The 26,232-nt window shown below is 45.6% G+C and overlaps 1 pseudogene; it reads right to left on the minus strand.

The window, feature by feature from the left end:
• Nucleotides 1-10,851: 10,851 nt before the first annotated feature.
• LOC143438750 (Y-box-binding protein 3 pseudogene) overlaps nt 10,852-26,232 on the minus strand; it is an 80,613-nt pseudogene continuing 65,232 nt past the window's right edge.

Raw genomic sequence — 26,232 nt, forward strand, 5'->3', positions numbered from 1 at the left:
TTAGCTGCAATACTGCTACTTCATTTTACATGGTTTCCAAAAGAGAGAACAGTGCAGGGCCGGCTAATACACTGTGGCTACCCAGCTCAAAATAATACGTCTTCACCCAAACTGCACAAATAACATGCATTTAGTGTTTTTAGCTCTCTAAGAGTTGCCTGGCACTCAGCTTATACACCGGCTTTTTTCCTTGGGTAGTCTTCCAGATGTTAACTTCCTTACTTTGTACCATGTGTTTTAGTTGCAATACTGCTACTTCTTTGTAGATGGTTTCAAAAACAGAAAACAGTGCAGGGCTGGCTAATACCCTGTGGCTACCCAACTCAAAATAACACGTCTTCACCCAAACTGCACAAATAACGTTCATTTCATGTTTTTAGTTCTCTAAGAGTTGCCTGGCACTCAGCACATACCCAGGCTTTTCACCTTGGGTAGGCTTCCAGATGTGACCTACCTTATTTTGTACCATGCGTTTTCTCTGCAATACAGCTACTTCTTTGTACGTGGTTTCCAAAACAGAGTACAGTGCAGGGCCGTCTAATACCCTGTGACTACCCAACTCAAAATAACACGTCTTCACCGAAACTGCACAAGTAACGTGCATTTAGTGTTTTTAGCTCTCTAAGAGTTGCCTGGCACTCAGCACATACCCATGCATTTCTCCTTGGGTAGTCTTCCAGATGTGAACTTCCTTATTTTGTACCATGCATTTTAGCTGCAATACTGCTACTTCTTTGTACATGGTTTCCAAAACAGAGAACAGTACATGGCTGGCTGATACCCCGTGGCTACACAGCTCACAATAACACATATTCATCCAAACTGCACAAATACTGTGCATTTAGTATTTTTGGCTCTCTAAGAGTTGCCTTGCACTCAGCACAGGCCCAGGCTTTTCTCTTTCGGTTGTCTTCCAGATGTGAAGTGTCATGCTTTGTACAATGCATTTTCTCTGCAATACAGCTACTTCTTTGTACATGGTTTCCAAAAGGGAGAACAGTGCAGGGCCGTTTAATACCCTCTGGCTACCCAACTCAAAATAACACGTCTTCACCGAAAATGCACAAATAACGTGCATTTAGTTTTTTTAGCTCTCTACGACTTGCCTGGCACTCGGCGCATACCCAGGCATTTCTCCTTGGGTAGTCTTCCAGATGTGAACTTCCTTACTTTGTACCATGTGTTTTCTCTGCTATTCAGCTACTTGTTTGTACATGGTTTCCAAAAAAGAGAACAGTGCAGGGCTGGCTGGTACCAAGTGGCTACAGAACTCAAAATAACACGTCTTCACCCAAACTGCACAAATAACGTGCATTTAGTGTTTTTAACTCTCTAAGAGTTGCCTGGCACTCAGTGCAGGCCCAGGCTTTTCTCCTTCAATAGTCTTCCAGATGTGATGTGCCATGCTTTGTACCATGCGTTTTCTCTGACACACAGCTACTTCTTTGTACATGGTTTCCAAAACCGAGAACAGTACAAGCCTGGCTAATACCTGGTGGCTACCCAACTCAAAATAACACGTCTTCACCCAAACTGCACAAACAACATGCATTTAGTGTTTTTAGCTCCCTAAGAGTTGCTTGGCACTCAGCACATACCCAGGCTTTTCTCTTTGGCGAGTCTTACATATGTGAACTTCCTTACTTTGTACATTGCGTTTTAGCTGCAAAACTGCTACTTCTTTGTACATGGTTTCCAAAACATTGAACAGTACAGGTCCGGCTAATAACCTGAGGCTACCCAACTCCAAATAACCAGTCCTCATCCAATCTGCACAAATAATGTGCATTTAGTGTTTTTAGCTCTCTAAGAGTTGCCTGGCACTCAGCACATACCCAGGCATTTCTCATTGTGTAGTCTTCCAGATGTGAACTTCCTTACTTTGTACCATGCGTTTTCTCTGCAATTCAGCTACTTCTTTATAACCCGCATGTGCACGCCTTCGACCGCTAAAGACGACACGCTCATCAGGATCCTTCCACAACAATATTTATTTCATCAATGAGGAGAGGAGACGGTATGGGGACAGGTGGGGGTCCGTGGTGCCAGCTTATATAACCCTTAGCTAGTTGTGTTTACACCCGATTGGCTATTTGCCAATTTGCTCGTATCCTGCCCTGGTTTGGGCCGTGAGTTTGGCGTCTCTAACCGTAGCGTTATCGTATGGAACTAACTGCCTGAGAGGAGGTGGGCTGTATCCTGAGTGATCTCGGCAGCTTGTAGTTTTTCTCTCTGCACTTTCCTAGCTGCCAGTTCACGCGTTCCATCCCCCTCAAACGGAGCCTGAGCTCCGGCGCAGCTCATAATATCTCCCCCTTTCTGTTTTATTGATTGGGTAGGGTGAATCAGTTGTAACTGAGTGCAACTGTACAGTGAGGGAAAACAGAGGCCTGATCCCTTGTGCAAGTGGGGATATTGTAATGGGTTTATTTCCCATACCCATCCCAATGCCTTTTTTCGGGGAAAGGAGACCTCCTCTCCATGGTGCCCAGCGGCCATCTGTGTGCATGGAGGGGGCTATGGCATCAAAACTTTATGCAATCAGGCATGTTTTCAGGAAATCTATCCACGTCCGTGGAACATTCCTTGTCGAGTGCCCACTTGACAACCTCAACTGATAATAAGGCACTCTTTAAGGCTCATGTTAGAAGCCCAATAAAGGCCAGGAACACCTATCCCAGTGCAATGAGGCGAAGCCTCGATGGGGTGCAAAGGCTGTTCGTGGCTAAACAGAGAAGACAACTATTCACCACTACTTGGAGATATGGATTCAGTTTTTCCTCAGCATAGATAACCACACTGCTGGAATAGCTCCCTGCTCCATAGCCATAAACGCTTGGGTAATGAGGGCCTTGTCACGTTTTTGTTGAGCTTTAAGCTTACAGACCAACCAAAGCATGAACACTAATCCACAGCATAGGGCTGCACCAAACAGGCCCACTCCCACCCACTCTTTAAAGAAAGAAAAAGCTGAAGAGATCCAGGAGTAAAGTCCTTCAGTCATCGACAGGTCAATTCTTGTTGCGTTGATCGTCACAATCGCTGCTCTCAATAACTCCATGGTTTCCTCAAATCCTTCAGACCAGTTTCCTGTAAGATATAAAGACAATTTTCTAGACAAATTGGCAGCTCAAGTAAAATTTTGATACTGTACGCTAGTAATGCAAAGCGCTCCAAGCTTTCTTTCACATCCCAATTGGGCCAATTGAAAGAGGATGTCTAATCTCTCTTCCACCAAATCAAGGCGTTGGTTAACAACCATCAGCCCGCCTTTTAACTGGGCTGTAGCAGATGCATGGGTATTCATAGCCTCCATAACTGTAGCTGATATCTGGTTGAGTGTTGTACTTGTTTGTACAGATAAGGCCATGGCAACTCCAGCAGCAGTCGCAGCAGCGGCTGCAAGAGATATAGCCGTTACAATGGCTGCAGTAATTCCAAAGTCTCTTTTCTGTTGAAATAGAGACAAGGTAGAGGGGGTCTCCACTGGAACTGGAATCCATCGTGGAACTCTAGCAACCATGTCTCTAGACACCCATCGGGCATCCCAGCACAGAGACATTTCACAAGTCTTATTGGTGCAGTCTATAAATGAATTATTTGAAAGAATAAACAAGAAAGGAGGATAAACACAGACAGGGGTAGGTAAAAAAATCTGTCTGCTTAATCAGAGTTTTATTCACTCCAGTGATCAACTGAGTTGCATCTGTTACTTGTGGAGCCCGATCACCTTCCTGTTTAACCATGGTTCCATTAATAATTCCCGTGAAATATGTCATTCCAGCCGCCCCGCCTTGAAGAAATACTAGGGAGTTAAGAGTAGTGCAGCTACCATTAATTCCACAGAGTAGCCATTTGTGAAAAGGATTCATACTATGGCCCTGTAAGAAGGGGCCTTCTCTCATTACCATATTAGCTTTGGGGTCCAACATCATGTTGGGTGAGAAAGAGAAAGTCTTATTGGCATCTGCCCATCGTGTTATACGGGACTGACATTCAGACCAGGGCAGAATTCCTCCCTCATCTTCTATGCTACAAAGAGGGGAGACTTTGGGTTGATGGGGGTACTCCCCGTCTGAGAAGTTAGGTGGTAAAAATGTCCCATTTAGCCAAATAGCTGATTGCCAAAAGGGTTGAGAGAACTCAGTATGTTTATTGTTTTTCTTAATTGTCGTTTTTGCCCATTTTCTCTGGTCATAAAACCATCCCAAAGCCCTCCTCGAGAGAGGTATACAGTCTCCATTCTCAGTTGTTTGAAAACAAAGAGAGCCTCGTTCTGGCAAGGAGCGAGTCTCGCCTAATGGGGCCCTTGTAGGGTCATATGGCATATAGGGCAGATCTAGAGTCTTATTTGTTGTGAAGAATTTAGGAAAAACTGCTGCACTATGTCTGACAGGCATAGGTTTTAGAAAAGCAGATAGAATAGCCCAACAATATTCTCCCCATATACTAGGGACCCAATTCTGGAGAATCATCGTGAGGACTGGAATTAACTTCCAAGGAATCCATTGGTTCATTTCCAGATGTTAGGATCTTTCTTGTCAATCTCTCAGGTAACCAGAACGGGTTATCTTCTTCCTGTGGAAAAACACAAATAGCTCCCCTGGATCTTATTAATATAGGATCCGGGCCTTTCCATTGACCAGTCAAGACATCTTTCCATTTGACCATTTCTTTTGGCCTGTCAGGCTCTAAGCAATGACGGTCAGCCACCGTATGGCCTTGACTGTCCACATTTAGAAAATTAAGAGTGAACAGTGCTATAGAGACTGTTACTCGTGGCACTGAGGGTAGAGCTTCCTCGACTCCCCCTCTTTGTCTTATTAAATAAGACTTGAGAGTGCGATGAGCCCGTTCTACAATGCCTTGTCCTTGAGGGTTATAAGGGAGACCTGTCAGATGAGTCACTCCCATTTGGCGACAGAATTGTCCAAATTTTTGAGAAGTGTAAGCTGGTCCATTGTCAGTTTTAAGGACTTTAGGCTTTTCCCAAACACTCCATGCTTCGAGACAATGCTGAATAACATGGGCTGCTTTTTCTCCGGATAATGGAGAAGCAAACATCACTCCAGAACAAGTATCAATAGAAACATGCAAATATTGCAATTTTCCAAAGGATGGGATGTGAGTAACATCCATTTGCCTGATCTGTAGAGGCCTGATTCCTCAAGGGTTGATTCCAACATGAGGCACAGGTAATAATTGACAGCAATTTTGACATTGTGTTACTATATCTCTAGCCTCTTTTCTAGTTATGTTAAATCGATGACGTAACGTCTCAGCTGTCACATGGAATCTTTTATGAAAGTCTTTAGCCAAGTCTAATTTTGGCGAAAGGGCAATTGTAATCAACTTTGTGGCTCGATCTGCCAGGTCATTTCCACGGGACATGGGTCCCGGTAGGCCTGAGTGAGCCCTAATATGTGTAATAAAAATAGGGAATCTTCTATTAACTAAAACAAACAGAATCTTTTGAAAAACTTTTACAAGTTTACTGGATGTCTTAATTATTCCAGCCAATTCTAAAACTTTTACTGCATTTACCACATAACAGGAATCTGAAACAATATTTAAGGGACCTGGAAATATTTCCAGAACCTCTAAACCACTAAACATTCCACAATTTGAGGTGAAGTTTCATGGTATTGTTTGGATGTAACTTTGTTATTAACCACATAGGCACCTACTCCTGTTTTTGACCCGTCTGTATAGACTACCATTTCATCTAGGAGTGGTTCCTGAGATATAATGCGTGGAAATACAATAGCTTGAGTTAAGGCAAATTGTAAAATGGGATGTTTGGGATAGTGATTATCTATCTGACCATTAAAGGAAGTGACCAACACCGCCCAAACATCAGAGGTAGCAGTTAATATTTGGACTTGATGAGCAGTATAAGGCACTATTAAAACCCTAGGTTCCCTTCCAAAATGAGTAATGGCTGCTTTTAGTCCACGAAGGGCAAGCTGAGCAACTGCATCTGGATACCATTCAATAATCTTTGCAGGAGAGGCATTGGGTTGAACCCATAACAAGGGCCCGTCTTGCCATAACACAGCAGTTGGTAAGTGTCTAGTTTTAAAAACACATAAGTCAAAGGCTTTGGTTTCATCTATGCGTTTTAGCTGGGCTTCTTGTAAGGCACTTTCTACCACTTGTAGAGCACGGCTTGCAGCCGGTGTTAAAGCTCTTGGTGAGGAAATATGAGCATCCCCTTCTAAAATATCAAACAAAGGTTTTAATTCAGCAGAGGGAATTTTTAAGAATGGTCTCAACCAATTTATATCACCCAATAATTTTTGAAAATCATTCAAACTGTGTAAATGGTCTCTGCAAATCTCTAATTTTTGAGGAACTATTTTTTCTGGGTAAATAACTGTCCCCAGAAAAGAGCCAATTTCTGAAATTTGAACTTTCTCAGTAGCAATATGCAGGCCCCATTGTTCCAGGGTTTTTAGTAATAAAGGGTATGAGGTCTGCAAAATATCTAATTCCTTATGACACATGAGAATGTCATCCATGTAATGAGCCAGCAACAAAGAGGGAAATTGCTTCCTAATTGGCTCAAGGGCCATTTGTACATATAGCTGACATATAGTGGGGCTATTGGCCATGCCTTGAGGCAAAAACTTTCCACTGATATCTTTTGTCTGGTTCAAAGTGATTAACAGCAGGTAAGGTAAATACAAATCTTTGTCTATCTTGTGGGCATAAAGGAATGGAGAAAAACAATCTTTAATGTCTATAATAATAATCCTCCATTGCTTAGGTAAAGCATAAAGTAAAGGTAGGCCTCGTTGTACAGAGCCAAATAGCCGCATCTGTGCATTTATGGCCCTTAAATCATGGAGAAGTCTTCATTTACCTGACTTCTTTTTTATGACAAAAATAGGTGTATTCCAAGGAGAGGTAGAAGGCTCTAAATGACCAAGTTGTACTTGTTCTTTAATTAACCTTGTAGCAGCTTCTAATTTCTCAGAGGATAGGGGCCATTGAGGTACCCATATGGCCTCCTCCGTAAGCCAGGGTATGGGCATAGAACCCTCAATGGCAACTAGGGAAAACCCAAACCTTGTCTTCCTGTACTACTCTCTTGTGAGATTGGGCTTAACCTTCCTTGTTCTTTTCTGCCAAGCCCTTTTTCTTCCTTATATCCCATCTTTTTCATAATATCGATGGCTTGTTGAGAGTACTCATTAGTTAATGTTAATCCTAGGTCTTGTAAGATGTCTCTTCCCCAGAGATTAACAGGGAGAGGAAGCACATAAGGTATAAAGCTTCCTGTTTGGCCTTCTGGTGCCTGCCAAGTCAATGAGCATGAACTGACTGCAGGGCTGGCTTCATATCCCAACCCTTGTAAGGAGTGGGATGATTGTGTAACAGGCCACACCTTAGGCCACCAGTTGGAGGCAATAATACTTCTGTCAGCTCCTGTGTCCAGAATTCCGATAAAGTTCTTTCCCTCTATCATTAATTGTAAGGTGGGTCTAGATTTAAGGTCAACTACCAAGTGAGCAAAGTCAGTTCCTGAAGAACCAAGTCCCTTGGCATCTCTAGGCACCCCAGTGGATGGGAAACAATTATGTAAATTTGGAAAAACAACCAACTGAGCAATCCTATCTCCAGGAGAGATAGAAAATATACCTTGTGGACAAGAACAGAGAACTTGAAGTTCCCCAGTATAATCTTGGTTTATCACTGTGGGGCAGAAATCTCGAGGGTGGGGGGAAGGGAGGGAGTCTGGCGACAGAATCTCAGGGCGGTCCGGCACCAGGGCTTCCCGCGCCACCAGCGGAAGATCCCACATTCATGCAGCTGTTGGTGGGCGGGCCGGCGGCTGCATCGGCAAGGTTCCAGGGTTCCAAAAGCTGGGAATCAGGCGGAGAGACCATGGACACGTGGAGTCCGGTTTTCCAAAGCTTTTATTGTTCATGACATGGTGAATGGATGCAGGTGTTGTGCGCTTCCCCCGCCAAAGGCCGGGGGAGACCAGTCTTATAGGGAAGGGAGAAAGGGGAGGGAATAACTTAATTAGCTACGCCCCTGGCCTTTTGATAATTCATTAATATTTAAATCTCTGGAGGTATAGACTTGTTAATCATGCCCTGTACCTGTCCTACGTGACTGAAATTAACAGGTTAAATGGAGTTACCTCGTCCAAGGCCCAACATCCCACCCTCTTTTCTTTCATAAAAGGAGGGGCAACTCTGTGTTAATGAGAGATGTGGACCACGTGGAAGTAGTCTGGAGTCCCAGAGCGCGGGGGAGATAATATGCCGTCCCTGACAGGCAATGTCCTGTTGGGTCTCCTGGCTATCTCAAACCCAGCGCTTTATCAAGGGGGCCTAGGAACAGGGCTAAACTTCCTACCATCCCTAAAAGGGTCTCCGGGGTTTAAAACCCGTTCAACCAGGCTATGTCCAAACCATGTCTCCACGGCCCAACATCTCACTGTTTTTAGTGAAAATTTTGGATGAGGTGGTCAAAGTAAAACACTATGTAGGCCAGAAGGTGTAGCATAACCAAGTCAAGGGTAATGGGAATTGAGGGTAGGGTTTGGAAGGCAGGGAATCATTGAAACAATTAAATACAGATTGTACAGTTTGAGGGTAATGACATCTGATTAATCTAAATAGACATTATGTTTTCCTCACTAACATGTAACTTTAGCTATGTGACTTTGGCAAAAGAGTTCATTTGTAGCTGGAAGGTCTGGATCTGTCTTCTGTAGTGAGCATCTCTGGGTTCTGGCGTGCATCTCTGGAGCCTGGTGTGGGTCTCTGGATCTCAGCATGTTCTGGGGTCTTCAGTCAGATGAGATGACTGGAAGAAGGCAGCTTGGCAGGTTTCAGGAGGTGGCGCTGTCTCTGGATCGCAGCATGTCTCTGGAGTCTGCAGTCAGATGAGGTGGCTGGGAGGAAGCAGCTTGGCATCTCAGGCAGGTTCCAGAGGATGGCTAGACTCTGTTGGATCTGTGGGTATACCTGTAGAATAATCACAGCAGGAAAGGAGCATCTCCAGTAGGGAGATGTCTGTAGGCTGGATATGGAGCATTAAATTGCTTGGGAACAAGCACCTTATGGCCTGTCATTAAGATCCTGGAAAAGCAAAGGTGTTTGAGGAAAGTTTAGTCTTAGAAGGTATCTTTGAGTCTGTTTTTGGATGGCTGAGGGAGAAAAACAATGTTAATTTTGTATTTGGGATTGGCAGCAACAGTTTGCTTGTAAAAGAAATTAGTTGTTAATTAAGACTCAAGATATGGTGATCAGCACGTTGACTTAACTGTGGAAGGAAATTAGATGGCTTTTAAACCTTGAAGAAATTATAAAGGTTGAAAAATAATGTTGGACATCTATCACAAGTATTAGAGAGAAAAGGCAGCATTAAAATAGAAAAAATAACAAATTTTTGGTTGAAAAAACACAAGCATTGTTGTTCTAGGTGTTCCTGTTAGGAAGAAAAGGAAACGTTTAAAAATTGTGGTTGAAAAACAGGAACGTTTGTTGCAGGTCCTCCTGTTGGGGAGGAGCAGTAATGGCGGGTTTAGAAGCAGTGGGGGGAGGGGCCTAGCTCTGAAATGTGGCGTCTGGGTGCACTGGCAGAGAGGTTCTGCATTCCCACTTTTCTTTTTCTTAGTTGGTAAATTTTAAATGTAGATAAAAGTAAAGGCCAACTTTGAAGAAAAGTTTAAGGCAAGCAAGAAGTATTGGGGAGGGCTAAGAGTCAGAAACAGTGAGAGTCTTTGTCTATGGGAAAGACCCGTGGAAGCTGGATTGGAGTCAGCAGCTTTGAAAGAAACTGGCAGGCAGCACAGGGGGCAAAGGGTGCAGGCAGGATTTTAGATCCGCTGCTTCAGGCAAGCTGGCTGAGCTAAGTAGCTTTAGTCAGCTGCAAATGACTGAGGGTGAGGGGCAGCATAGGCTGGCTAAGGAACACTGGGCTGGGTAGCAAGCAGGGTTCTGCCCTGTTGCTTCAGGCAAGCAGGCTAAGCCAAATAGCTGTAGCCTGTCGCATATGATGGGGGAGTAGGGAAAGAAGCTACCTGGCAGGGCACTAGGGGCTAGAGTTTGGAGTTGGCGATTTTGAGAGAGAGAGAGAGAGAGAGAGAGAGAGAGAGAGAGAGAACAGTCTCAGTTGCGAGAAGGAGTCTGTCAGCCAAGGGAGTCTTAGAAAGAGGGTTACAGCAGGTATTGTGGCTTGAAAGACAGCTATTAGCTGTGAAGGAACCCCCTCTGTGGAGTTGGGGGGATGGGAAGAGTGGGGGGCTAAGAAGCCACCGCCATCTTGTCCTTGAGCTGGAGAACACTTGGGGAGAGAGACCTAGTTCTTTTGTATTAGGCAGGGGTTAGACTATAGCTAAGAATCAGAGAAAGAAAGAGGGGGTAGAGTGGACAGAGAGAGATGTTACTCACGGTTTTTGCAGACACCAGCGGGGGGTGCTTGTGGAGCTGGCTCTGCGCACGTTGTCCACCACCTGTGGGAAACAATGTAGGCCCGTGCGTGGGTGCACGAGTGTGGATCTCTGTCGCTGGTCTGCACCGTCCTTTGTCAGAGATAGGGCTATTGTAGAGGAGCAGGGGCTAAGCAGGGCACTCACAGTGCACAAGGCAGACTCTGTGGTAGGAGTCTCTCGGTGGAAAATCTCCGTTTTGGGCCCAAGCCTCGGTGATGGGTGGGCACGGCAAAACGGGAGAATGTGGGGGTCGTATGGGCAGCAGATCCATATGCCGAGATTGGCCTCCTTCTGGGGTCTTGGAACTCTGGCAGAATGGAGGCGGGGAGCGCGCGGGGCGCACTGAGAGAGGACCAAGAGACTTCACATCTCGCAGGAAGTATACTTGCTTAGCAGATTTAGCCAGGATTTTTCTTGTAGACGCATGGGTGGTCGTGCTCCACGTTGGGCGCCATCTGTGGGGCAGAAATCGCGCGGGCGGGGGGAAGGGAGGGAGTCCGGCGACAGAATCTCAGGGCGGTCTGGCACCAGGGCTTCCCGCGCCGCCAGTGGAAGATCCCACATTCATGCAGCTGTCGGTGGGCGGGCCGGCGGCTGCATCGGCAAGGTTCCAGGGTTCCAAAAGCTGGGAATCAGGCGGAGAGACCATGGACACGTGGAATCCGGTTTTCCAAAGCTTTTATTGTTCATGACATGGTGAATGGGTGCAACTGGTACGCGCTTCCCCCGCCAAAGGCCAGGGGAGACCAGTCTTATAGGGAAGGGAGAAAGGGGAGGGAATAACTTAATTAGCTAAGCCCCTGGCCTTTTGATAATTCATTAATATTTAAATCTCTGGAGGTAGAGACTTGTTAATCATGCCCTCTACCTGTCCTACGTGACTGAAATTAATAGGTTAAATGGAGTTACCTCGTCCAAGGCCCAACATATCACACCATGATGAACCACAAGCCCTTTCAAGGTAAGAGAGGAGCAACCTAGAATGAGGCCAACACTTCCCTCAGGCAGGGGGCCTTTAAAATCAACTGTAATAGGTTGTACGCCCATATGAGGCATTAATAAGTATCGGGAGGTGGAGCAGAGGTCTAATCCTGTGGATCCTCTTGTAGCTCTGTGGCTAGAAGTGTCCTCTGGTTGCTGATTTGTGTCCCATATTTTTGGGGGCCCTGGGATCTGGGGCCCTGAAATCCGTTTTTTTGGAATACTTTGATCTCTTCCCACTGGTGGGGAATCATGTTCAATAAGCTTTCCCTGAATATCTCTAACTGAGCGACACTCATTAGCCCAATGATAACCTTTTCTGCATTTTGTACAAAGCCCTGGAGTTCTTTTTTGTGTGGAAGCATGACATTCTCGTTTCAAATGACCTGGTTTGCTACAGTTATAGCAGACTTTACGGCTGCCAGGAATAGAGCGGTTTTGGCTTTGTAAGATAGCCACTGCAAGGCCAGCATTAGTAAGAGGGCCTCCAAGTCCTCAGCAAACCTTTATCAAGTCTGTTAACCCTTTGTTTCTTCTAGGGGTAATGACTGCCTTGCACTCTGGTGAGGCATTTCCATACACCAGTTGTTCTATCAATGGTTTGACTCGCTCTGGGTCTCCTAAAATTCTGCCTGCTGTTTCTGTCATCCTAGCCACAAAGTCTGAGAATGGCTCTTGGGGGTCTTGTAATATTTTTGTTAGGTGTCCCCCGGCCTCACCTTTCTTGGAGAGGGCCTTCCATGCTTTAATAGCAGCAGCTGAAATTTGGCCATATGCTTCCCAGTCGTAATTTGTTTTATCATTAACATACTGTCCTTGTCCTGTTAACAATTCAAACGTCCACTCTCTTTGATTGCCTTCTGTATTGGCATTGGCCCTTGCCTGTACTTGAGAAGCATCATGTCATAAGGCTTTCCATTCCATGTACTGTCCCATATTAGGGAGAGCAGCTTTTACTGTACTTTGCCAATCATTCGGAGTCATAGCCATAGTGGCAAGTCTCTCAAGCTGCATGACTGTAAAATTAGCATCAACTCCGTATCTGTTAACTGATTCAGCAAGTTCCTTAATGGGACCATATTCTACTGGTGCATAGACTCGACCTCCTTCCGCAACCTCAAACACCGGAAAGGCCTGCAATAACCTTTTCTTATCTCCCTTTGACATGATGGAATCTGAGCAGCGCTTCTCTGCATAAGGCTTCTCCACATAAGGTGGAAGGGCACTGGAAACAATGGATTGGGGGAGTGCAACAGGCTGAGAAGCCGTGTAGTCCCTATTTCCTGTTTTCTTCTGCTTTCCAATTTGCTGCGGCAGCTGCTTATCATAGTAGGCTGTCTGTTTATCTGAGATTTCCTCCTCAGAGGAGCTGAGTTCCTCTGGCTCACAATTATCAATTCTCAAGGCTTTCAGTTCCTGTACCGGATACAGGGGTTTTCTTTCTGGAGCCTTGGTTCCCTCCCTACCTTTTCCTTCTAAGGTATATCTCTCCCTATCTTTCTTCATATATATCTCACCCAGGGTGTGCTTCCCCTTATCTCTCTCTTCCATATACTGTGAGTCTTTGGAAGGGCCTGATACTTCTGGTATACCTTTTTCCTTTTTTCTTCGAGCTCTCAATCTCTTATTCCACTCTGATTCTGACATGCTGTTCTGAAGGTCTTCTAGCACCCCCTGGCCTGTCGCTATAGCCGGACTGCATTTCTCATCCAGTAGACATGACCTAACTAGCTTCCACAGTGGTCTAGTTCCAGGCATTAATTTCCCACTCTGCTGTTCTCTAAGCAAATCACCCTCCAGTTTGTCCCAGGAAGCGAGCATTAGTGACCCTGAGCAGATATACCAGGGAGCTATGCGATCCACTTCCTTTACAAACCTCTGTAAAGTCTTGGTGGGAACTTTTACTTCATGTTGCCTTAAGAGTGATTGAAGAGCCATAACCACAGAATGTGAAGTTCCCATGCTGCCCTCTTACATACTAGAGGAGCGAACACACAGGGAGGGGCGCTATGCTTATATACGTCCGACTAACCACTCCCAACGGCTGCAAGTTTCTTTTTAAAAGTGTCCCGTTTAACAAGAATATTTGTGGAGGAAGAATGAAACCAAAAGGAACAGAATGAGTGCTACCAGAACAATAGCGAAGGCTTCAAGGGCTCCTGCTAGCTGAAAATAAAAATGCATGCCTTTCAGAGCTTACCTAGTCTTGTGGTTCTGAATCCTGCTCCGCAAAAGCGGAGGGTCCCCGTCTGTGGCACCAGTGGTGGTATGGCATAACAACCCGGCTCTCGGCACCAACTATAACCCGCACTTGCACGCTCTCGCCCGAGAAAGATGACACGTGCGTCAGGATCCTTCCACAACAATATTTATTTCATCAATGAGGAGAGGAGACAGGACGGGGACAGGCGGGGGTCCGTGGTGCCAGATTATATAACCCTTAGCTAGTCATGTTTACACCCGATTGGCAGTTTGCCAATTTGCTCGTATCCTGCCCTGGTTTGGGCCATGAGTTTGGCGTCTCTAACCATAGCGCTTATCGTATGGAACTAACTGCCTGAGAGGAAGTGGGCTGTATCCTGAGCGAGCTCGGAGGCTTGTAGTTTTTCTCTCTGCACTTTCCTAGCTGCCAGTTCGCGCGCTCCATCCCCCTCAAATGGAGCCTGAGCTCCGGCGCGGCTCATAACACTTTTCTGTACATGGTTTCCAAAACAGAGAACAGTACATGGCTGGCTGATAAACAGTGGCTACAGAACTCAAAATAACACGTCTTCACCCAAACTGCACAAATAACGTGCATTTAGTATTTTTAACTCTCTAAGAGTTGCCTGGCACTCAGCGCAGGCCCACGCTTTTCTCCTTGGGTAGCCTACCAGATGTGAACTGCCATGCTTTGTACCATGCGTTTTCTCTGCAATACAGCTACTTCTTTGTACATGGTTTCCAAAAGAGAGAACAGTGCAGGGCCGGTTACTACCCTGTGTCTACCCAACTCAAAATAGCACGTCTTCACCCAAACTTCACAAATAACGTGCATTTAGTGTTTTAGCTCTCTAAGAGTTGCCTGGCACTCACCACATACCCAGGCTTTTCTCCTTGGTAGGTTTCCAGATGTGAACTTCCTTACTTTTTACCATGAGTTTTAGCTGCAATACTGCTACTTCTTTGTACATGGTTTCCAAAACAGAGAACAGTACAGGTCTGGCTAATACCTTGTGGCTACCCAACTCAAAATAACACGTCTTCACACAAAATGCACAAATAACGCGCATTTAGTGTTTTTAGCTCCCTAAGAGTTGCCTGGCACTCAGCGCAGGCCCAGGCTTTTCTCCTTCGATAGTCTTCCAGATGTGAAGTGCCATGCTTTGTAACATGAATTTTCTCTGCCACACAGCTACTTCTTTGTACATGGTTTCCAAAACAGAGAACAGTACAGGGCTGGCTAATACCCAGTGGCTACCCAACTCAAAATAACACATCTTCACCCAAACTACACAAATAACGTGCATTTAGTGTTTTCAGCTCTCTAAGAGTTGCCTGGCACTAAGCGTATACCCAGGCTTTTCTCCTTAGGTCGTCTTCCAGATGTGAACTTCCTTACTTTGTACTATTTCTTTGTACATGTTTTCCAAAAGCGAGAAAAGTGCTGGACCGGCTAATACCCTGTGGTACCCAACTCAAAATAACACGTCTTCACCCAAACTGCACAAGTAACGTGCATTTAGTGTTTTTAGCTCTCTAAGAGTTGCCTGGCACTCAGCACATACCCATTCTTTTCTCCTTGGGTAGTCTTCCAGATGTGAACTGCCATGTTTTGTATCATGCGTTTTCTCTTCAATACAGCTACTTCTTTGTACATGGTTTACAAAACAGCGAACAGTGCAGGGCCAGCTAATACACTGTGGCTACCCAACTCAAAATACCACATCTTCACCCAAACAGCATATATAATGTTCATTTAGTGGTTTTAGCTCTCTAAGAGTTGCCTGGCACTCAGCGCATACCCAGGCTTTTCTCATTCAGTAGGCTTCCAGATGTGAACTTTCTTACTTTGTACCATGCGTTTTAGCTGCAATACAGCTACTTCTTTGTACATGGTTTCCAAAACAGAGAACAGTGCAGGGCCACCTAATACCCTGTGTCTACCCTACTCAAAATAACACGTCTTCACCCAAACTGCACAAATAACATGCATTTCGTGTTTTAGCTCTCTAAGAGTTGCCTGGCACTCAGCGCATACCCAGGCTTTTCTCCTTGGGTAGTCTTCCAGATGTGAACTTCCTTACTTTATAACATGCGTTTTAGCTGCAATATAGCTACTTCTATGTACAAGGTTTCCAAAACAGAGAACAGTGCAGGGTCGGCTAATACCCTGTGGCTGCCCAACTCAAAATAACATGTCTTCACCCAAACTGCACAAATAACATGCATGTAGTGTTTTTAGCTCTCTAAGAGTTTCCAGGCACTCAGCAAATACCCAGGCTTTTCTCCTTAGGTTGTCTTCCAGATGTGAAGTACCATGTTTTGTACCATGTGTTTTCTCTGCAATACAGCTACTTCTTTGTACATGGTTTCCAAAAGAGAGAACAGTGCAGGGCCGGCTTCCTTACATTTTACCATGCGTTTTCGCTGCAATACTGCTAATTCTTTATACATAGTTTCCAAAACAGAGAACAGTACATGGCTGGCTGATACCCTGTGGCTACCCAACTCAAAATAACACATTTTCACCCAAACTGCACAACTAAGGTGCATTTAGTGTTTTAGCTCTCTAAGAGTTGCCTGGCACTCAACGCATAGCCAGGCATTTTTCCTTGGGTAGTCTTCCAGATGTGAACTTCCTTACTTTGTACCATGTGTTTCTCTGCTATTTAGCTACTTCTTTGTACATGGTTTCCAAAAAAGAGAACAGTACATGGCTGGCTGATACCCAGTGGCTACAGAACTCAAAATAACACATCTTCACCCAAACTGCACAAATAACGTCCATTTAGTGTTTTTAACTCTCTAAGAGTTGCCTGGCAATCAGCGCAGGCCCAGGCTTTTCTCCTTCGATAGTCTTTCAGATGTGAAGTGCCATGCTTTGTAACATGTATTTTCTCTGCAATACAGCTACGTCTTTGTACATGGTTTCCAAAAGAGAGAACAGTGCCGGGCCGGCTAATACCCGGTGGCTACCCAACTCAAAATAACACGTCTTCACCAAACTGCACAAATAAAGTGCATTTAGTGTTTTTAGCTCCCTAAGAGTTGCCTGGCACTAAGCACATACCCAGGCTTTTCTCCTTGGGTAAGCTTCCAGATGTGTACTTCCTTACATTGTACCATGCATTTTAGCTGCAATACTGCTACTTCTTTGTTCATGGTTTCCAAAAGAGAGAACAGTGCAGGGCCGGCTAATACCCTGTGGCTACCCAACTCAAAATAACACGTCTTCACCCAAACTGCACAAATAACGTCCATTTAGTGTTTTCAACTCTCTAAGAGTTGCCTGGCACTCAGCGCAGGCCCAGGCTTTTCTCCTTCGATAGTCTTTCAGATGTGAAGTGACATGCTTTGTACCATGTGTTTTCTCTGCAATACAGCTACTTCTTTGTACATGGTTTCCAAAACCGAGAACAATGCAGGGCCGGCTAATACCCTGTGGCTACCCAACTCAAAATAACACGTCTTCACCCAAACTGCACAAATAACGTGCATTTAGTGTTTTTAGCTCTCTAAGACTTGCCTGGCACTCAGCGCATACCCAGGCTTTTCTCCTTGGGTAGGCTTCCAGATGTGAACTTCCTTACTTTGAACTGTGTGTTTTAGCTGCAATACTGCTACTTCTTTGTACATGGTTTCCAAAAGAGAGAACAGAGCAGGGCCGGCTAATACCCTGTGGCTACCCAACTCAAAATAATACGTCTTCACTCAAACTGCACAAATAACGTGCATTTAGTTTTATAGCTCTCTAAGTGTTGCCTGGGACTCAGTGCATACCCAGGCTTTTCTCCTTGGGTAGTTTTCCAAATGTGAACTGCCATGCTTTATAACATGCATTTTCTCTGCCATACAGCTACTTCTTTGTACATGGTTTCCTAAAAAGGTAACAGTACAGGGCTGGCTAATACCCAGTGGCTTCCCAACTCAACACGTCTTCAGCCAAACTGCACAAATAACGTGCATTTAGTGTTTTTAGCTCTCTAAGAGTTGCCTGGCACTCAACGCATACCCAGTCTTTTCTCCTTGGGTAGTTTTCGAGATGTGAACTGCCATGCTTTGTAACATGCATTTTCTCTGCCATACAGCTACCTCTTTGTACCTGGTTTCCAAAACAGAGAACAGTACAAGGCCGGCTCATACCCTGTGTCTAACAAAATCAAAATAACACATCTTCAACAAAACTGCACAAATAACGTGTATTTAGTGTTTTTAACTCTCTAAGTGTTGCCTGGCACTCAGCTTATACATCGGCTTTTCTCCTTGGGTAGTCTTCCAGATGTGTACTTCCTTACTTTGTACCATGCATTTTCACTGCAATTCAGCTACTTCTTTGTACATGGTCTCCAAATCCGAGAACAGTACAGGGCTGGCTAATACCCGGTGGCTACCCAACCCAAAATAACACGTCTTCACCCAAACTGCAAAAATAACGTGCATTTAGTGTTTTTAGCTCCCTAAGAGTTGCCTGGCACTCAGCACATACCCAGGCTTTTCTCCTTGGCTAGTCTACCATATGTGAACTTCCTTACTTTGTACATTGCGTTTTAACTGCAATACTGCTACTTCCTTGTACATGGTTTCCAAAACAAGGAACAGTGCAGGGCCGGCTAATAAACTTTGGCTACCAAACTCAAAATAACACGTGTTCACTCAAACTGCGAAAATAAAGTGCATTTAGTGTTTTTAGCTCTCTAAGTGTTGCCTGGCACTCAGCTCATACCCAGGCTTTTCTTCTTGTGTAGTTTATCAGATCTTAACTGCCATGCTTTGTAACATGCATTTTCTCTGCCATACAGCTACTTCTTTGTACATGGTTTCCAAAACAGAGAGCAGTGCAGGGCCGGCTAATACACTGTGTCTACCCAACTCAAAATAACACGTCTTCACCCAAACTGCACAAATAACGTGCATTTAGTGTTTTTAGCTCTCTAAGTGTTGCCTGGCACTCAGCGCATACCCAGGCTTTTCTCCTTTTGTAGTTTTCCAAATGTGAACTGCCATGCTTTATAACATGCATTTTCTCTGCCATACAGCTACTTCTTTGTACATGGTTTCCAAAACAGATAACAGTACAGGGCTGGCTAATACCCAGTGGCTTCCCAACTCAAAATAACACGTCTTCAGCCAAACTGCACAAATAACTTGCATTTAGTGCTTTTAGCTCTCTAAGAGTTGCTTGGCACTCAGCGCATACCCAGTCTTTTCTCCTTGGGTAGTTTTCGAGATGTGAACTGCCATGCTTTGTAACATGCATTTTCTCTGCCATACAGCTACCTCTTTGTACCTGGTTTTCAAAACAGAGAACAGTAGAAGGCCGGCTCATACCCTGTGTCTAACAAAATCAAAATAACACGTCTTCAACAAAACTGAACATATAATGAGCATTTAGTGTTTTTTTATCTTTCTAAGAGTTGCCTGGCACTCAGCTTATACACCGGCTTTTATCCTTGGGTAGTCTTCCAGATGTGTACTTCCTTACTTTGTACCATGTGTTTTAGTTGCAATACTGCTACTTCTTTGTACATGGTTTCCAAAACATTGAACAGGTCCGGCTAATAACCTGAGGCTACCCAACTCAAAATAACACGTCCTCATCCAAACTGCACAAATAACGTGCATTTAGTGTTTTTAGCTCTCTAAGAGTTGCCTGGAACTCAGCACATACCCAGGCATTTCTCATTGTGTAGTCTTCCAGATGTGAACTTCCTTACTTTGTACCATGCGTTTTCTCTGCAATTCAGCTACTTCTTTGTACGTGGTTTCCGAAACAGGGAACAGTACATGGCTGGCTGATACCCCGTGGCTACAGAACTCAAAATAACACGTCTTCACCCAAAGTGCACAAATAAAGTGCATTTATTGTTTTTAAATCTCTAAGAGTTGCCTGGCACTCAGCGCAGGCCCAGGCTTTTCTCCTTGTGTAGCCTTCCAGATGTGAACTGCCATGCTTTGTACCATGCGTTTTCTCTGCAATACAGCTACTTCTTTGTACATGGTTTCCGAAAGAGAGAACAGTGCAGGGCCGTTTAATACCCTGTGGCTACCCAACTCAAAATAGCACGTCTTCACCCAAACTTCACAAATAACGTGCATTTAGTGTTTTAGCTCTCTAAGAGTTGCCTGGCACTCAGCACATACCCAGGCTTTTCTCCTTGGTAGGTTTCCAGATGTGAACTTCTTACTTTTTACCATGAGTTTTAGCTGCAATACTGCTACTTCTTTGTACATTGTTTCCAAAACAGAGAACAGTACACGTCTGGCTAATACCTTGTGGCTACCCAACTCAAAATAACACGTCTTCACCCAAACTGCACAAATAACATGCATTTAGTATTTTAGCTCTCTAAGAGTTGCCTGGCACTCAGCACATACCCGGGCTTATTTCCTTGGGTAGTCTTCCAGATGTGAACTTCCTTACTTTGTACCATGCGTTTTAGCTGCAATACAGCTACTTCTTTGTACATGGTTTCCAAAACAAAGAACAGTGCAGGGTCGGCTAATACCCTGTGGCTACCCAACTCAAAATAACATGTCTTCACCCAAACTGCACAAATAACATGCATTTAGAGTTTTTAGCTCTCTAAGACTTGCCTGTCACTCAGAGCATAAACAGGCTTTTTTACTTGGGTAGTTTTCCAGATGTGAACTTTCTTACTTTGTACCATGCTTTTTCTCTGCAATACAGCTACTTCTTTGTACATAGTTTCCAAAACAGAGAACAGTGCAGGGCCGGCTATTACCCTGTGGCTACCCAACTCAAAGTAACACGTCTTCACCCAAACTGCACAAATAACGTGCATTTCGTGTTTTTAGCTCTCTAAGAGTTGCCTGCCACTCAGCACATACCCAGGCTTTTCTCCTTGGGTAGTCTTCCAGATGTGAACTTCCTTACTTTGTACCATGCGTATTCTCTGCAATACAGCTACTTCTTTGTTCATGGATTCCAAAACAGAGAACAGTGCATGGCCGGCTATTACCCTGTGGCTACCCAACTCAAAATAACACGTCTTCACCCAAACTGCACAAGTAACCTGCATTTAGTGTTTTTAGCTCTCTAAGAGTTGCCTGGCACTCAGCGCATATGCAGGCTTTTCTCCTTGGGTAGTCTTCCAGATGTGAACTATTTACATTGTCCAATGCGTTTTCACTGCAATACAATGCAAATTTGTCCATGGTTTCCAAAAGATAGAACAGTGCAGGGCCGGCTAATACCCTGTGGCTACCCAACTCAAAATAACATGTCTTCACCCAAACTGCACAAATAACGTGCACTTAGTTTTTTTTAGCTCTCTAAGAGTGGCCTGGCACTCAGCGCATACCCAGGCTTTTCTCCTTGGGTAGTCTTCCAGATGTGAACTTCCTTACTTTGTACCATGTGTTTTCTCTGCAATACAGCTATTTCTTTGTACATGGTTTCCAAAACAGAGAACAGTGCATGGCCGGCTATTACCCTGTGGCTACTCAACTCAAAATAACATGTCTTCACCCAAACTGCACAAATAACCTGCATTTAATATTTTTAGCTCTGTAAGAGTTGCCTGGCACTCAGCGTATACCCATGCTTTTCTCCTTGTGTAGTCTTCCAGATGTGAACTTCCTTACTTTGTACCATGACAGTGGAAAGGACATCACTATGGTGGACTGTAGATAGGATCTCCCTGTTGTAGACAGTGGGAAGGATGTCCCTCTTGTGGACAGTGAGAAGGATGTTTATGTTGTGGACTGTAGAAATTATGTCCCTTTTGTGGACATTGGGAAGGACCTCCTTGTGGTGAGCAGTGGGAAGGATATCCCTCTAGTGGACAGTTGGGAGGACATCCCTGTTGTGGACAGGCAGAAGGACGTTGCTGTGATGAACAGTGAGGAGGATGTCCCTGTGGTGGAGAGTGGTAAGAACATTCCTGTGGTGGACAGTGATGAGGACGTCCCTGTGGTGGACAGTGGTGAGGATGTTTCTGTGGGGCAAAGGAAAACATTATTTTCATGGACCGTGGGAAGGATGTCCCTGTTTTGTAGAGTGCACATCTCTAGGGTGGACAGTGGTGAAGATGTCTCTGTTGTGCACGTGAAGATGTCTGTGTGGTGCACAGTCATGAGGATGACCCTGTTGTGCACAGGAGGATGTCCCTGTGGTGCACAGTGGGGAGGAGGTTTCTGTTTTGAACAATGGGAAAGAACAACCCTGTGGTGTACATTGATGAGAACACCCCTGTTGTGGACAGTGGGGAAACATCTCTGTGGTGGACAGTGGAGTGGACATTTTTGTGGTTGACAGGGGAAAGATGTCGATGTGGTGAAGAGTGCTGAGGACAACTCTGTGTTGGACATTGGTGAGAACATCCCTGTGGTGGACATTGGGCAGGATGTCCCTGTGGCTGACAGAGTGTAGGACGTTCCCATGGTGAACAGTGGGAGGTGGTAGCTCTTGTGGACAGTGGGAAGAATGTCCTTGTGCTGGACAGTGAGGAGGATGTCACTTTGGTGGACAGTGGAAAGGACATCACTTTGGTGGACAGTAGATTGGACCTCCCTGTGGTAGACAGTGGGAAGGATGTTCCTGTTGTGGACAGTGAGAAGGACGTTTATGTTGTGGACTCTAAAAAGGACGTCCCTTCTGTGGACATCTCTGTGTTGGACAGTGAAGAGGAACTCTGTGTGTTGGACAGTTGGGATAACAACCCTGTAGTGGACAGTGAGAAGGATGTCTTTTTGTGGAGGGGGGGAGGACATCCCTGTGGTGGACAGGCAGAAGGACGTCCCTGTTGTGAACAGTGTGGAGGATGTCCCAGTAGTGGAGAGTGGTAAGAACATCCATGTTGTGAACAGTGTGGAGGACGTCCCTGTGGTGGACAGTGGTGGGGACTTTTCTGTGGTGCACAGGAAAATGTTATTTTGGTGGATCATGGAAAGGATGTCCCTGTTTTTTAGAGTGCAGAAGACATCTCTGGGGTGGACAGTTTTGAGGCCATCTATGGTGTGCCCCGGAAGATGTCCCTGTGGTGCACATTTGTGAGGACATCTCTGTTGTGCACAGGAGGATGTACCTGTGGTGCACTGTGGGGAGGATATTCCTGTTGTTTACAGTGGGAAGGAAGTCCCTGTGTTGAAGAAAGGGGAGGTTGTCACTTAGGTGGACAATGGTAAGGACATCACTGTGGTGGATATTAGAGAGGACCTTACTATGGTGAACTGTGGGAAGAAGGTCCCTGTGGTTGAGTGTGGGAAGGACATTTATGTTGTGGATTGGGGGAAGGATGTACATGTTGTGGACATTGGGAAAGACTTCCCGTGTGATCTACAGTGGCAAGCATATCCCTCTGGTGGACAGTGGGGAGGACCACCATGTGGTGGACAGTGAGAAGGATGTCCCTGTGTTGGGCAGTGGAAAGGATATCATTGATGTGGACATTAGTAAGAACATTCCGGTTGTGGACAGCAGGGTGTGGAGGATATCACTGGTGGACAGTGGGAAGGACATCTTTGTGGTGGACAGTGAAGAGGAACTCTCTGTGTTGAACAGTTGGGATGACATCCCTGTGGTGGACAGTGGGAAGGATGTCTTTTTTTGGACAGTGGGGAGGACATCTCTGTGGTGGACTGGCAGAAGGATGTCCCTGTGGTGAACAATGTAAAGGATGTCCCTGTGGTAGATAGTGGTAAGGACATCCCGGTGGTGGACAGTGATGAGGACATTTCTGTGGCTAGAGGAAAACGTTATTTTGGTGGACCGTGGGAAGGATATCCCTGTTTTGGAGAGTGCAGAGGACATCTCTGGGGTGGACAGTGGTGAGGACGTCTATGGGGTGCCCCAGAAGATGTTCCTGTTGTGCCCATTCGTGAGGATGTCTCTGTTGTGCACAAGAGGATGTCCCTGTGATGCACAGTGGGGAGGATGTCTCTGTAGTTTACAGTGGGAAGAATGTCCCTGTGTTTGACAGTTGGGAGGAAATCCCTGTGGTGGACCACGGGAAGGACGTCTCTGCAGTGGACATTGGTGAGAGAATTTCACTGTGGTGGACAGTGGGATGATGGCCTTGTGGACAGTGGGGAGGATGTTCCTGTGGTGCACAAGAAAACATCTCTTTGGTGGACAGTGGGAAGGATTTCCCTAGAGTGGAGAGTGCAGAGGACATCTCTGCAATGAACAGTGGTAAGAACATTTCAGTTATGCACAGAAGAATGTCCGTGTGGTGTACAGTAGAAAGGATGTTTCTGTGGTGAACAGTGGAAACGAATTCCCTATGGTGGACATTGGTTAGGATGACCCTGTGGTAAATAGTGTTAAGGATGTCCCTGTGGTGAACAGCAGGGGTGACCTTTCTGTGGTGGACAGTGGGTAGGATGTCCCTGTGATGAAAAGAAGGGAGGTAGTCACTGAGGTGGTCAATGGGAAGGACATCCCTGTGGTATAGAGTAGTGAGTACTTCACTGTACTGTACACTGAAATGTACATCCCTGTGGATTACACTGTGGAGGACATCCATGTGTTGGACTATGGAAAGGAAATCTCTGTGGTGGACTGTGGGGAGGACCTCCCTGTAGTGGACAGTGGGGTGGATGTCTATGTAGTCAAGAGTTGGAATGATGTCCCTGTGGTGGTCTTTGGGAAGGACATACCTGTTGTGGACAGTGGGGAGGATGTCTCTGTGCTGGACAGTGGTAAAGATGTCCCTGTGATAGACAGTGATGAGGATGTTTCTGTGGTGGACAGTCGAAAGGACATCCGTCTTGTGGACAGTGGTGAGGAACTCCCTGTCGTGGCTATTGGGAAGGAAATCCCTGATGTGAACTGTGGAAAGGATGTTTCTGTGGTGGACAGTGGATAGGACCTCCTCATGGAAGAAAGTGGAAAGGACATCACAGTGGTGGTCAGTGGTGAGGATGTTTCTGTGGTGGACAATGGTAAGGAAGTTTCTCTGGTGTAAAGGTAAATGTCCCTTTAGTGGACAGTGAAAAGTACATCTCTGTGGTGGATAGTAGAAAGAAACACACTGTGGTGGACAGTGGGAAGAACATTTATGTTGTAGACTTTGTGAAGAACATCTCTGTTGTGGACATTGGGAAAGACCTTCTTGTGGTAAACTGTGGGAAGAATGTCCCTCTTATGGTCAGAAGGGAGGATGTCACTTTGGTGGACAGTGGGAAGGACATCCCTGTGGTGAACAGTGAAGATGACTTTTCTGTGTTGGACATTTGGGATGACATGCCTGTGTTAAATAGTGGAAAAGACGTTTCTTTGTTGGATAGTGGGGAGGATGTCCCTGTAGTGGAGATTGCAGATGATTTCTCTGTGGTGGAGAGTGTTGCTGACACCTCTGGTGTGCAAAGGAGGATGTCCCTGTGGAGCACAGTGTTGAGGATATCCCTGTTGTGCACAGGAAATTGTCCCTGTTGTGCAAAGTGAGTAGTATGTCCCAGTGATGAACAGTGAAAAAGGAAGTCACTGTGGTGGACAATTTGGATGATGTCCCTTGATTGACAATGGAAAGGACATCCCTTTGGTGGATAACAGGGAGGACTTCTCTATGGTGGACTGTATGAAGGACATTTTTGTGGTGGTCTGTGGGAAGGATGTCCATGTGGTGGACACTGGGTAGGATGCCTCTCTGGTGGACAGTTGAAAGATGTACCTTTGGTGAACAGAGGGAAGAACATCACTTTTCTGGACAGTGGGAACGACATCCCTATGGTAGACAGTGGGTAGGATGTCCCTGTGAAGGGTAGTTGGTAGAACGTCTCTGTTGTGGACAATGGGAAGGACATCACTGTTGTGGACACTTGCGAGAATATTTCTGTGGTGGACAGTTGAAATGACGCCTGTGGTGATGATTTGGAAGGATCTCCCATTGGAAGACAGTGGGTAGTATGTTCCTGTGGTGGAACCTGGGGGGACGTCCCTGTGGTGGACAGTTTAAAGAACATCCTTGCTGTGGACAGCGGGGAGGACGTCCCTGTGGTGGACAGTAGGATGAGGTCCCTGTGGTGGACAGTGGGAAGGACATTTATGTTTTGGACTGTGAGAAGAACATCTCTGTTGTGAACATTGGGAAAGATCTCCTTGTGGTGAACTGTGGGAGGAATGTCTCTCTTGTGGACAGAGGAGAGGACGTCACTTAGGTGGAGAGTGGGAAGGACATCTCTGTGGTGGACAGCGGGGTGGACTTTTCTGTTGTGGACATTTGGAAGGACATTGCTGTTGTGGAAAGAGGGGAGACTATTTCTGTGGTGGACAGTTGAAATGACGTCCCTGTGGTGGACAGTGGAGAGGACCTACCTGTGGTGAAGATTTGGGAGGACCTCCCTGTGGAAGACAGTGGGTAGGATGTCCCTGTGGTAGACAGTGGGTAGTATGTACCTCTGGTGGAAACTGTGGAGGACGTCCCAGTGGTGGACAATGTAAAGAACATCCCTGCTGTGGACAGTGGGGAGGATGTAACTGTGGACTGTGGGAAGGATGTCCCTCTGGAGGACAGTGGAAAAAACATCACTTTGATTGACAGTAGAGTTGACGTCCCTGTGGTGGACAGTGGGAAGAACATTTATGTTGTGGACTGTGGGAAGAACATCTCTGTTGTGGACATTGGAAAAGACCT

The sequence above is a fragment of the Arvicanthis niloticus genome, chromosome 26 (assembly GCF_011762505.2).
Source record: "Arvicanthis niloticus isolate mArvNil1 chromosome 26, mArvNil1.pat.X, whole genome shotgun sequence".
NCBI lineage: Eukaryota > Metazoa > Chordata > Mammalia > Rodentia > Muridae > Arvicanthis > Arvicanthis niloticus.